A 14798-nucleotide genomic window follows, 5' to 3' on the forward strand; every position below is an offset into this window, starting at 1 on the left:
GGGTGGAGAGTTCTGTAGATGTCTATTAGGTCCTGAGCTGAGTTCAAGTCCTGAATATTCTTGTTAATTTTCTGTCTCGTTGATATGTCTAGTATTGACAGTGGAGTGCTATAGTCTCCCACTATTAGTGTGTAGGAGTCTAAATCTCTCTGTAGGTCTCTAAGAACTTGTTTTATGAACCTGGGTGCTCCTGTATTGAATGCATATATATTTAGGACGGTTAACTCTTCTTGTTGCATTGATCCCTTTACCATTATGTACCCTTCTTTGTCTTTTTTGATCTTTGTTGTTTTAAAATCTGTTTTATCAGAGATGATGGCAACCTCTTTTTTTTTTTTTTTTTTTGCTTCCTATTTTCTTGGTAAATCTTCTATCCCTATATTTTGAGCCTATGTGTGTCTTTGCACATGAGATGGGTCTCCTGAATACAGCACACCAATGGCAGTCTTGACTCTTTACCCAATTTACCAGTCTGTCTTTCCATTGGGGTCATTTAGCCCATTTGCACTTAAGGTTAATATTGTTATGTGTGAATTTGATCCTGTCATCATGATGCTAGCTGGTTATTTTGCACATTAGTTATGCAGTTTCTCCGTAGTGTCATTGATCTTTATATTTTGGTATGTTTTTGCAGTAGCTGGTACCAGTTTTTCCTTTCCATATTTAGCACTTTCTTTAGGAGGTCTTGTAAGGCAGGCCTGATGGTGACAAAATCTCTTGTCATTTTCTTGTTTGTAAAGGATTTTATTTCTCTTTTGCTCATGAAGCTTAGTTTGAATGACTTAGTTTGGATGGATATGAAATTGTGGGTTGAAAATTCTATTTTTAAGAATTTTGAATATTGCTAGTACTTTACATACATTGCTTCCAGTATGACTTTCTTAAAAAAAGTTACGGTTAATCTGTTTATAAAAAACATATATAATTACAAGTGCTCCTCCATACAATGGAGTCATGTCCTGATAAACGCACTGCAAGTTGAAAATGGATTTAATATACCTAACCTGTGAAACATCTTAGCTCAGCCTAGCCTACCTTAAACATGCTCAGAACATTTATATTACCCTATAGTTGGACAAAGTCGTCTTGCAATACAGTACACTGTAAAGTCCTGGCTGTTTACCCTCAGGTGGCTGACTGGGAGCTGCGCTGGCTGCTGGGGACTAGGATTATCAAATTGCATATAAGTAGCCCAGAAAAAGATCAAATTTCAAAATTTGAATTATGGTTTCCACCAAATGCATATACCTTTTGCACCATTGTAAAGTCAAAAGATTGTGGGTCGAAGCATCTTAAATTGGGGATGTCTGCATTTTGTTGGATAAATTTCCAGGTCACGTTTTTGAGGTTTTTGTTATAATATTGTCACTTTGCCCCAGTTCACCTCATTAGACATCACTTGTCTAGCATCCTTCACAGCCTCCATGGAGGGAGTCAACGAAGCAGTTAGTCTGCTGAGGACTGTCACCTTCACAGTTTACAGTACTGTAAAGGAAGGGTAGTTTGGTTAGGAAAAGGGTGAGACAGTAATTTAGGACAAGGTTCAGCAATTGCAGGCCTCTACAGTTGGAGCTTTTCTGGCAAGAGCAATCTCCTAATCTCCTAGTCAGTTGCTTATGTTTCATTTGAAGAGTTTTATATCAAGATAATTCAGAAATTCTCTCAGGATCCTGTCCCCTTACACTGTCTCTGTCTTAACAGACAGTCTGGGGATCTGCCCTTTCTCTTAGGATTTTTTGAGGCTTTTGCTTTAAGACTTGAACCAGAACCTGGGCTAGGGTGAAGAGACTTGGCTCAATTGTTCTGAAATCTGGCCAAAAGAATGCTCTTAGGAGGCATCCCAGATAATTATGCTTTATATAGGGATGTATTACAGGCATGGGCAAGATGGTTTAAGGAGACAGGTACTTGGATGGGGCTAAGGAGACTTAGGCCTGTTCATTTCTCTCTCTCCTTATATAACCTTCTTGCACAGTATCCTGGTTCCCATGCTTTCTGTACCCACGCACCTACTCTTGCAATCTATACATTGCCCCTGTTCAGCAGAATTTGAATGAGGTAACACCCAACTGCCTGAGGAGACTGACCGTTACTTGAAATAAAGGAGTGTTCTGCTTTGAACTCTCTTGCTCAGAAGGGCCGGTCTGGGCTTGCTTCTCTTGTAGTATCTTACTAAACCTGGCAGCAATAGTCACTTTTTTCTCTGCCACGTTGTCTAAGTGTAGATTTTTCTGTAGCCTGAGTTTTAAGAGATTATAGATGATAATTAACCAATTAACTGCTTTATTATAGAATCTATGCATAGGTGGAATCAAAGGTGGTGGAATCTTTACTTATTCCCTGACCCTTTTCACTCAGTGAGTTACATATTTGAGGAATATCAGTGAAATGTATCACTATGGTTCACTTGTTTCCAACTTATAAGAGCCAGCATGAATAACCTTGTTATTCGTGGGCTCTGTTTCCAATTTACAAAAACTCGGCCTGTAAAAACTTAGGGAAAAGAGGGAAAATTTTGACTGACAGAAACCATGAATGGAGGGAACAACCAAAGAAAGAAAGTGGGCAGAAATACAACTGGGAGAAGAAACTGGAAACCATTCAATTTAAAGAAGGCTTTCCTTCTCTCTTATGTGAAGTGGTGTAGCATCGTGGTTAAGAGCAGAGATGCTAGCCCTAACAGATCTGGGTTCAAATCTGAGCTTTATTTCTCACATTCTGTGACATGAGGCAAGAAACTCAAACCTTCTGTGCCCCAGTTTACCCACCAAAAAGGTGAAAATGATAATAGTAGTAACCACCTTGTATGTTTATTATGAGCATCAAGATAATTACAGCATGACAAATGTTTGAATTTGTGCCTAGCACATAGCAGGACCTATGTATAAGTGCTACCTGTTATTATTATGGTATCTCTCAGAATATTGGTTTCAGTTGTTCACTGTTGACTCGCTTTTGCCATAGAGTTAGGAAATACAACCCCTAAAGACGTTTGATTCTTAAGTCTAGCTGCAGCATGAGAATTCTGATCTTTCCTTCATCTTAAGTACAAATATATAAGAAAGGCTCTCTTTGCTCAGCATGGTTTGAGTGCTCACTCTTCAGCCAATGAAATCTCACCAAATTAGTGGGGTTTGGGACGTGTTTGGCAGTTGCTAAGGCAGTCATGTGGACATCCTTGAGCAGCTGAAGATGGATGGGGAAAGTCACAAGGCATATTGGTTTCATTGTATATACAATGTCCCTTGGAACCTGAGGGATTTGTTCCAGGACCCCTGCCGATACTAAAATCTGCTGATGCTCAAGTATCTGATATCATTTTCATAGTATATGCATATAATCTATGCACACCCTCCTGTATACTTTAAATCTTCTCTAGATTACTTATAATACCTAGTACAATGTAAATGCTATGTAAATAGTTGTTACACTGTATTTTAAAATTTGCATTTTTTATTTGTTGTATTATTATTTTTAATTGTTCTTTTAAAAAAATATTTTCTATTCATAGTTGGTTGAGTCCATAGATGCAGAGCCCCAGAACCTGCAGATATGGAGGACCGACTATGCTTGATCAGCGAGATCAGATGAAGCCTCAACATTGCCTGGCAATCCAATGACATTTCCTAGCCAGCTTTCTGCCCAGTTTTCTGAAATAGCGGTCTTAATCTTTCAACACTCATGTCAAACCTTTGAACACCGTCACCCTATTTTCCTCCATCTCCCTTTGCCTCACAAGGAGAACTTACTGTGCACAGAAAATTCATTCTCTAGGGAAAAATCTTTCCCCTCTAAATGAATATACAATTCATTAGCAACCCCTGCCAGCTCTGCCTCCAAAGCATATCTTAAAGTTTTTAGCGCTTAATATCTAAATACCTCCTCTAGCATTAAATTTCTCTGAGAGTAGGGACCTTTAATCTCTTATTTTTCTCTACCTTAACTGCCTGATACATACTGGGAAGTCAGTAAGTGTAGAATAAATAAATTACAATATAAGTTAGACAGAAACTCACTCAGGTTCCCATTACTTCAGCACTCACACTCCTTTTGCCCTCCTTCTCCATTATCTACATCTCTTAAGAAAACTCATTGTTATTTATTTTTGCTTCTTCGCAATGTGATTTGTCAACTTTTAAACATATTCATCTCTCTCTCATTAAAAAGAAAAACCATAGAAACAAACAACAAACTCCCCATTGCCCCACATCTTCCCACCTGCCACTGGGAGAGTTAAGAGGGATATTTACATGCTCTCTGAACTGAGAGTTGAGAGCTCTTAGCCAAATACTCCTTCTAGTGTAGAAGTAGTAATACCACTGCTAGGCCAAATTTGGGCTTCCATTGATGGGCCTTGAGAAATCGTAATTATCCTGAAGTAATTGAGATTTTGCCATTTGACTAACTTATGAATTGACTTATAAATGGGAATAATTTGAATTTGACTTTATAATTTGAGTCATCAAGTGCCAATATGTATTTTGATTTTGTAATTGGGACTTGGTAGCTTCTGGAAGTTTCAGTGGTGATTCAGGAGATGTCTGGCTGTGACTGCAAAGCCAACCCTAAACCAGGGTCATGTTGTTTAAGAAAAGACCCTTTATACTTATTGCCTCCTTTTCCTCACCTCCCTAGCACTCCTCCATGCTGCCATTCTATTTCATGCCTCCAGCCCTTCGTTGAAACAGCTGCTGACTACTTGACTTCCAGCTTCCAGCCTCCAGAACTGTCAAAGAATAAATTTCTGTTGTTTTAAGCCGCTCAGTCCATGGTGATTTGTTACAGTAGCACTAGAAAACAAACACAGAATCTATGTTTATCATTCCCTGTATCTTCGCGTTTCCCTGGTTCTCATCTCCCTCCTGAGCAGGAGTGCTTCTTCTCCACTCTTTATGTGTCTGCTCCACTGTCCTTCAGCTCTCTCTCCACATTACTAATGTGGTGCTTCTTGTTTATGTAACTCGTTTGGAGCTTAGCATGCACATCCTATTTTGCTGTCTGTTTTATATGTAGAGACTGTTTTCTAGGTTAGATTTGAATCAAGAAATGCAGAAGTCAAAATGGAAGAGTGAAGCTTTCTCCTTTTTTTCTTCTCTTTCTCTTCTTCTATACAGAAAAACTGAGTTTGAATCTTTTTTTTCTTTGAGCCAGGGTCTTGCTCTGACACCCAGGCTGACGTGCAGTAGCACGATCTCTGCTCACTGCAGCCTCTGCCTCCTGGGTTCAAGCAATTCTCCCACCTCAGCCTCTCAAGTAGCTGGGATTACAGGGGTGCACCACTATGCTTGGCTAATTTTTGTATTTTTTGTAGAGACGGGGTTTCACCATGTTGGCCAGGCTGGTCATGAACTCCCGACCTCAGGTGATCCACCCACCTTGGCCTCCTAAAGTGCTGGGATTATGGACATGACCCACCACACCTGGCCAGTTTTGAACCTTTACCTTGGTTGAAGCTAGGAGATCTCTTGATTTCTGTGTCTCTCTTGCTGGGTGTTGTGCACCAGAGTTGTGTCTATTCGGCCATCTTGACTAGTTTTCTCTATTTCTTTCTGTTTTTCAGTTTTCCTTCTAACAGTCAGGCCTCTCTGCTGTAGGACTGCTGGAGGTCCACTCCAGACCCTACTTGCCTGGGAATCACCTGTGGGGACTGCAGAACAGCAAGGATTACTGCCTGTTCCTTCCTCTGGTAGCCTTGTCCCAGAAGGGTACCCACTAGATGTCAGCCAGAGCTCTCCTGTATGAGGGGTCTTTTTGGATATATGGGGGTCAGGGAACCATTTGAGGAGGGTTTCTGTCCCTTATCAGAGTTCAAGTGCTGTGCTGGGAACTCCGTTGCTCCCTTTAGAGCTGCTGCGCAGGAATGTTTGAGTCTGCTGAAGTGGAACTCACAACCGCCCCTTTTCCCGGGTGCTCTTTCCTGGCAAGGTGGGGTTTTATTTGTAAGTCCCTGACTGGCTGCTGCCTTTTCTCAGAGATTCCCTGCCCAGCAAGGAGGGAGTCTAGTCATAGTCTGCCTGTAGAGGCCTTGCTGAGCTTCCACAGGCTCTGCCCATCTGCTGTGTAAACTTCTTTGCAATTTTTTTTACAAAGACAAGGTTAGAACTGCCTCGGTGATGGTGGACGCCCCTCCCACACTGAGCTTGGCCATGCCAGGTTGAGCTCAAACTGCTGTGCTGGCTGTGAAAATCTCAATACAGTTGGTTTCAGTTTGCTGGTCTTTGTTGGGGTGGGACCCACGGGCCAGATGACTTGGCTCCCTGCCTTCAGTCCCGTTTTTCAGGGGCATGGGTGGTTCTGTCTCACAGGCATTCTTGGTGCTGGCTAACATAGCTGCCCAGTTTTATGCTGGAAACCTGCGGTGATGATGGTGTTGGCACTGGTGAGAATCTCTTGGTCTGTGGGCTGTAAAGACAGTGGGAGAAGTGCAGCATCTGAACTGGAGTGCTGGAGTGCTGAAAGAGTCCCCAGTGGCCTCCCGTGGGTAGAAGCAGGAGCCCTTCGGCCCTTTGCACTTCCTGGGTGAGGCAGCACCTCACCCTGCTTCAGTCTGCCCTCCTTGGGCTATACCCACTTTCCAACCAGTCCCATTTGGATGAACCTGGTCCCTCGGTTGGAAATGCAGAGATCACTTGCCTTCTGCATCACTCTGACTGGGAACTGTGCTCTTGTGGGAAACAGAAAAATCCATACCAGATCATTTCTATTGACCTTGGAACAATGTAACTGGTATCCTCATGGCTTTCCAAGAATAGGAGTTTAATTTTTCTTTTATCCACACTTACAGGTATTGTACAGGTAGCTATTTAATCAGTTGTGGTCTGTCAACACGAGCAAGTTAGCATAAAGAACACATTTCTCTAGAATTGCCAAGGGAACATTTCAGTAAGCTTTAATTATGTAGGCACTGAGACTCACAAGAAGACTGAGAAACATTCACCTAATAGAGAAGCAAGGGAGGTCCTATGATTTCAGTTGCTTCTGGTTTGGAAAAGTATGAAGGAAAGAAGAAAGACCAAGATAATCTGGCTTTGACCTTTCATCCACCTTCTCCTCCCCATTCTCCAGTACAGCTGTTCTTTAGAGGCTTGTATCCCCATGGTCCTCCAGAGAGGAATCCATTCCTCATTCAAGCCCTTGCTCATCATGCTCTTTCTCTTCTTTCCTGTCACTCTGGCTCATTTAAATCCTACCCAAATTTGAGACCCAGGACAAGGTTGCCCTCGTGGAGGTATATGAACTCCATCTCACAGTCATGCTTTGCTTCTCTGCACCTCTGTGATACTGGAATCCCTCCTGTGGTTTTTAGTGTCTATTCCCTTTTGTTGTCCTCTATAGTCAGTGTTGAGATTAGTCTCCTAAATTCTACTGGAAATTTCTAGTCAGGAATGTTCTTGAATTTCATTAGTATCACCAATTGTACCTAATTCAATATATACAGTAAGTGTTTAATGAATGATTGTTGAATTCTTGTGCTCCTTTATGTTACGACAGGCACTGTGCCATGAGCAGTCCCATAATCCACAAGATCTGGTGTCTCCTCTTTAAGGGATTACAGATTAGCAGTGGAATTGGCTGTGGTCAGGTAGACAAGATAGAGAACCCTCCCGTGAAGCAGGAAGTGGTCAGTGCCGGGAGAGAGTTCAACATGGAATTCAAAGGAGGAAGACACTACTCTGTCTTCATTGCACATTCTCAGCTCTTAACTCAATGTCTGTCACAGAGTGAGTGTGGAAATTTGTTGATTAAATTAAAGGAATGACTTCTACTTTGAAAGTGAGGAAGCCTTGAACAAAAGTTATTTTATTAAGATTTATAAAGAAAGATGAACTGCAATTGAGAGCTAGCAATTGATCAATTTATGAAGAAAGATAATTGCAATTGATGCAATCAACAGTATGGACAAAGAATCTTAAATACTTTTTTTCTTCTCATACCCCCATATATACATTTTTATGTTTACTCCTCCCTCACACCTGTAGATCTGGCATTTAAGGGAATCTTAGATTCCTAAATGATCTAATAAGAAAAACATTTCAGTGTCTCTATGGGTAATAAATTCCCAAGGCTTTAGAGGCTGCTGAGATAGTTAATATTATTTTGACCTTTATTTGGCCAGAAGTTTTTTTAATAATAGAAATTACAACTACAGTATTTTAAGGTTATTTCATCATTATGTATATATGTTGGCAGCTGGAGTTTTTGTTTATAGTTTCTTTATAAGGTAAAAAAGTAATAAAATTATAAATCTTATCATAACAGTAAAACCAAACAGTTATGGTTAAAAAGTTAGCTTTAGTTCTTTGACTGTTTTCAGATCTAGATTCCCGAGGTGAACAGCCTGTTTTGTACATTTCTATATCTTTCACCATGCCCATACCAACCTATACACTAATAAGCAGGAATTTAAATTTGTTTTGTCATTCACAAAAATTAGATCATGCACTACAAATAACTCTGTACTTTGTTTGCTTTTTATGCTTAATGATTCATGATATTAATACTACCAGATTTTAAGATATGTATAATAAAAAAATATATATTTAAAACAGGGTCTTTCTCCATTGCCCAAGCTGGAGTGCAGTGGATGATCATGGCTCACTGAAACCTCTACTTTCTGAGATCCAGTGATTCTCCCATCTCTGCCACCCTAATAAAATAGCTGGGACTACAGTCACGTGCCACTATGCCTGGCTAATTTTGTAGAGATAACTTTTTGCCACATTGCCCAGGCTGGTCTTGAACTCCTGAGCTCTGGCAATCCTCACACTTTGGCCTCCCAAAGTGCTGGGATTACAGGCATGAGCCACCACACCCAACTCTCTGTTTTTAAAGAAAGATCCACTTACCATTCAAAAATAGGGAGTTATCATTCCTTATTCTTTCAATCAATCAGACAGTTTAAAAATTTTTGTTTCTTCTACAAATAAGGCTGCAGTAAGTAGCTTTGTTTCTATGTCCTTATGCACAGATATTTTTATTTATATGGAGTCTATTCCAAAATATGGTATTGCTTGGGACATGCACGTTGTAAATTTTAATAAATATCACTAATTGCATGTCAGAAACCTATGACAATGCACATTTTTACTCACACTGAAAGCTAATAGTATGATATCTCGTTTTGCTTTAGTTTGTATTTTTTGACAACCACCAAGGCTCAGTATCATTTTATATGCCTATTGGCCATTTTAATTTCCTCTCCAATGAATTTTCATCATTGTCCATTTTCTTATTGTCTATTTTTAAATAAAAAGCACTTGGGGGCCGGGTGCAGTGGCTCAAGCCTGTAATCGCAGCACTTTGGGAGGTCGAGGCGGGTGAATCACGAGGTCGAGAGATCGAGACCAGCCTGGTCAACATGGTGAAACCCCGTCTCTATTAAAAATACAAAAAATTTAGCTGGGCATGGTGGCACGTGCCTGTAATCCCAGCTACGCAGGAGGCTGAGGCAGGAGAATTGCCTGAACCCAGGAGGCGGAGGTTGCGGTGAGCTGAGATCGCGCCATTGCACTCCAGCCTGGGTAACAAGAGTGAAACTCCGTCTTAAAAAAAAAAAAAGCGCTTGGATATGGATATTAGATATATGATTTTTAAATTAATAATATGTGTTGAAAATATTTTTTGTCTGTTATTTTCTTTTTTAGTTTATTTCTTTATACTAGAATTTGAAATTATTTTTCATGCTAAGAATTTTATTTTAAATACATTCATGAAATTATTGAAGTCAACCTCCCATTTTGTTTTCATTTTATTTCGTTTACCCCATAATAAAAATTTCTTTACATAATATTCTTGAAAGTCTTCAACAGAGGCAGGACAATCAAATTTCTTTAATAATTTCTTCAAGAATGTCAATCACATCCAGTAGTAATTTATAGGAACTTGACATCAAGAGCTTCCTGATGAAATCTGTTGTCTTATTGTGTGCTATGGACTGAAGGTTCATGTTCCACCAAATTCATGTGTTGAAGTCTAATCCCCAATATGACGGTATCTGGATGTGGGGCTTTTGGGAGGTGATTCCGCCCTCGTGAATGGGGTTAGTGCCCTTATAAGAAGAGATACAGGTGATCCTTCTGTCAGTCATGTGAGGATACAGGGGGAAGGCGTCTGTCTACAGACCGGGAAGTTGACCTTCATCTGGCATTAGATCTCTTGACTTCTTAGTCTTGTACTCCCCAGCCTCCATAACGGTGAGAAATTAATATTTGTTGTTTAAGCCACCCAGTCTGTCATGTTTGTTATAGCTGCCCAAACTTATTGAAACATGATGGTAGACAGAATTCTAAGCTGACTCCCAAGACTCCAGCTCCCTGGTATACATACCTTGTTGTATGATCCCTTATCTTATATGAGGATGGAACCTTTGAATATGATGGAACAGCCACCCACCATATTCGTATTACAAAGGAAGTGCTGACGGAAGAGTCACGTGTGTGATTATCTGACATTACAGGATACTCTGTTATGTTCACCTGGAGGAATTTGGGGGTCAGGAGCTTGCAAGCATGAAAGGGTGTGCTGAGGGAGTCATGCTGAGATTGTTCCCTGGTGCACAGCCAGCAAGAAACTGGAAGCCTCAGTCCCACAGCCACCAGGAAATGAATTCTGGCAACAGCAACATGAGTGTGAAAGAGGGACCCAAGCTCCAGAAAGGAACACAGGCCAGCCAATATCATTGAGACCTCAGTTGGAGCAACCAGTTCAGCTGTTCCCAGATTTTTGACCTGCAAAAACTATGAGAGAATAAATGATGTTCATTCAAGCCAATAATTGTGTGGTAATTTGTTATTCAGAAATAGAAAATTAATATATATGTGAATGAATGCTTTTTGTAATTAACTATCTTCAACTGTGTTTATTTTTTCAAGTACATTAAAAAAATTCAGAGTAAACTTTTATTAGTAATCAAGGAGACATTTAGAAAGGGATCTCTTCTAAAAAAAGGCTTCAGGAAGGGGAGAGAATTTGGGGAATCTTCACCATATTGACAAAGACTGGTGAGTAGAGATGGGACTGTCACTTGGGATAAGATTTTGACTTGCAGGATGGCAAGGTAAAAAAGTAATAAAATAAGAAGATACGATATAAAAGATACTGATGATATAAAGCTACTGGCTAAAATTGTTTAAAAATGAAAAATTCAGTAAAAATAGTACAGAATAGAAGTAGGATCTAGCATAATTTATGAAAGATTATGATGTAAGAATTGAGAAATGGTATAACATATTTTTAAAAGTACTGTATACTGGCTAAATGCTAAACTTGTTTTTATTTCTACTTCTGATACTCACATAAAGGAGTTTAACAGAGGATTTAACCAGCAGTTTTGCAGTTATGAATGAATAACAAAGAGACTCTAAGGACTCCGTTATTGCGATCAGAGATCCTTGCCCCACAAAGATTACTAAGAGTTGGGCTTACAACAACTGTACCTCCCATTTTTAGCTCTAGATTTTGTATAACAACTCTATTAGAAAATCCTAGAAGGTCTTCAAATTCATCAAGTCCATTTCCAAATTTAACCATTGCTGTCTCCTCCAAAACGCTTATTGAAATTTAGTTGCCAATGTAATAATATTAAGAGGTTGAACCCCTTAAGAAGTAGGTAGGCCAGTAGGCTCTATTGTCATGGCTAGGATTAATTATATTGAACAAATGGGAGCTGAGCTTCCTCTTGCTCTTTCTCACTCTCATACCTTCTATCATGTAATGATGTAACAAGAAACCCCTGAACAGATGTCGACATATCGATATTGAAATTCCCAGCCTCCAGAACTATGAGATAAATAAATTTCTTCATTGTAAACAACCCAGTCTCAGGTATTCTGTTATAGCTGCGCATAGTGGACTGAGACAACCATCTTTACCACAAATACCTCATACTGTCTTTAAATTCTCAAGTTGGTGATGGGACCAACTATCCACATGAAGTTGTCAGGCCAGCACTTTGGAACTAGCCTCCTTCCTATTCCTTGTATCCCACACTCTTACCACCTTGAGGCCGTATCTCTGAAACTTCCTAACAATGTCTCATTTATCTGGTGCCCTGCTTTCCCATTGCCACAGCTTGAAACAGGCTGCATTCGGTCTGGCTGGTACACAGCTGAAACCTCCTCATTCTCTTTGTTCCTCTCCTCAGCTATAATGCACGCTCCTCAAGGTCAAAGAATGAGTTTCTAATATGCCCATCACCAATTTGCTCAGAAAAATTTCAGTAGAGCTCTTGTTCTTATAGGGCAAAATCCAAACCTGTAAGGCACCCAAGAATCACTGTTAGTTGGCCACAGACCTTTCCCATTATGAAATTTACAGGCCATGAATACGAAATGCTTGTAATTTTCTAAATATGTTCTGCTCTTTCCTGTTGAACCCTTGGTATTGGATGCCTTCCTCCAGTTTTCCTTCTGTCAAACTCCTCCTAATCCTTTAAATTTAGGAATAAATGAATAAATGAACAGAATGGAACTTTCGGGTTAAACATTGCCATTTTCTTCTTTAGGCATTCGTAATGGTTATTTCTGCCCCCCTAACTTTTCTTTTTGCTCAGAACTATTAAAGATGAAGAACAGATAGCTAATAGAGCCTCAAATCTCTTTTGCCCTCAAAAGTCAACCAGCACATTCTTGAATGTCCTCTGTCTTTAAATGTCCCTGAAGGAGGAGAAGGTAGTAAATGTAAAATAAATGGTATTTGACTGCTCTAAATTCTTTCTTTCATTCATTATAGTTTGAAGATATTGGAAAGATTAAATAAAAAGCCTTAGAATTTCCTTCCAGTAATAAAAAAAAATTATTTCAGCTCTCATTTTGCTTCCAAATTCTTGAGGCTTGGATTCAGGTTTAGAATATTTAGTCTTGAAGTCCAACTTTTTCCTCTCACACACCCAATAGCATATCATCTATATGATGTTTATTATTTAAATCTACAATGGCTTAAAAATGTTGGTTTCAAAACTGTAGTTATCATTTAGCTTCCATTTATAAGACAGAACATGCTATATTTGGTTTTCTGTTCCTGTGATAGTTTGCTAGGGATAATAGCCTCCTGTTCCATCCATGTTTCTGCAAAGAATACAATCTCCTTTTTTATGGCTGCATAGTACTCCATGGTGTATATGAACCATGTTTTCTTTATACACTCTATGATTGATGAGCAGTTACGTCGATTGTATTTTTTCGCTACTGTGCATAGTCCTGCAATAAAGATACCCATGCAGATGTCATTGGGTAGAATGATTTGTATTCCTTGGGGTATGTATCCAATAATGGGACTACTGAGTCAAATGGTAGTTCTGTTTTTAGCTCTTTGAGGAATTGCCACATTGTTTTCCACAATGGATGAACTAATTTAAACTCCCACCAACAGTGTATAAGCACTTCCTTTTCTCTGCAACCTTGCCCACATCTCTTTTTTTTTTTTTCCTTCTTAAAAACAGCATTCTGACTGGTGCAAGATGGGAGCTAAATGATGAGAACATATAGATGAAAAGAGGGGAACAAAAGACACTGGGATCTACTTGAAGCTGGAGGATGGAAGGGAGAAGGTCAAGAAAAAGAACTATTGGATACTAGGTCTAGTATGCGGGTGATGAAGTAAGCTGCACAACCTCGTATGACTTGAGTTTACTTGTGTAACTAACCAGCATACAACCCACTAAACCTAAAATGAAAGTTTTAAAAATCAAAATAGAAAAAAACTCCTAAAAAACCCAAAAAGTATAGTTATATCTTCTTAAGGAGATTAGATATCTTACAAACACAGTAAATTACTGGTTTCTGAGTGAGTAGCAGTCTTTAAACATATTTATGTAAAAATTATCTGTTGATCTCTCTGACCTGCTTTCACGATAATTACTGAGTTATTTGTTGAGGTGTCAAATACCTCAAAAAGCACTGCTGAAACTGAAACCAGTTATTTTTCTCTCTCTAGTTATCTTAGTTCATTTGTTTTGTTGGTGAGGTGTTAAGTAGCCTGTGGGTTCTGTGTTGATTGTGATAGTGCTGTGCAGATGATCAGGACGCTGAGATCCAAGTAAATGAAATGAGCAAAACAAGTTCACATATGTAACCATCCATCTCATCGAAACAGTGTTTGGCAACAAGCATACTGCTCCCATTTGACTTTTATTCTTGTCCCACCAATTTTATTTTCTCTTTTTATGCAATGGCCCACTTCCTAAATTTTGCTAGGGATTCGATAGGCAAATAGAATTTAATGTACTTTAATAAAATAGTTCTTTAACATTTTCAGGGAACACCTAACTAGAGGTTATTTGTGCAATAATTGTTTGGTAACAGAATTGAAGAGTTAGGTGTCTAAGCCTGTATTTATCAGATACAGACTTGCTCTCACTGTACTTCAATGCCTGAGCAGTTTTCTAATAATTCTGTCAAGATGACTTTCTTTCTAGACCCAGAGCGGCATGTATGATTTGTAAAGTTGCAAAAGGTTAATTCAGAGTTTTGTTTGTGTGCTCTTTCTGGACGTGCTAAGTCAGTACATCAGAGTTATTAATTAAACCATCAACATAAACTTTTGTTTCTTTGAAGTTTAAAAAGATTCTTTGACTAAGCTTTTTGCTGCTGGCTAAAATAAGTGCAAACTATGTACGTTCACAGAGTTCCATGATGGAGAGGGCATTGGCAAATATAGAAGTTTTTGATTCCAGAGTCAAAATTTGCTGGAAGTCACCCTGATCATATGCACCACTTTAGGCCCCCCAGGACACAAGCCAATCTGGGGTTCTACTTCTATATTTCGATTTTGACTTGCCTCCTTCCCACCAATGTCAGTGT

The sequence above is a fragment of the Saimiri boliviensis genome, chromosome 3 (assembly GCF_048565385.1).
Source record: "Saimiri boliviensis isolate mSaiBol1 chromosome 3, mSaiBol1.pri, whole genome shotgun sequence".
Taxonomy (NCBI): domain Eukaryota; kingdom Metazoa; phylum Chordata; class Mammalia; order Primates; family Cebidae; genus Saimiri; species Saimiri boliviensis.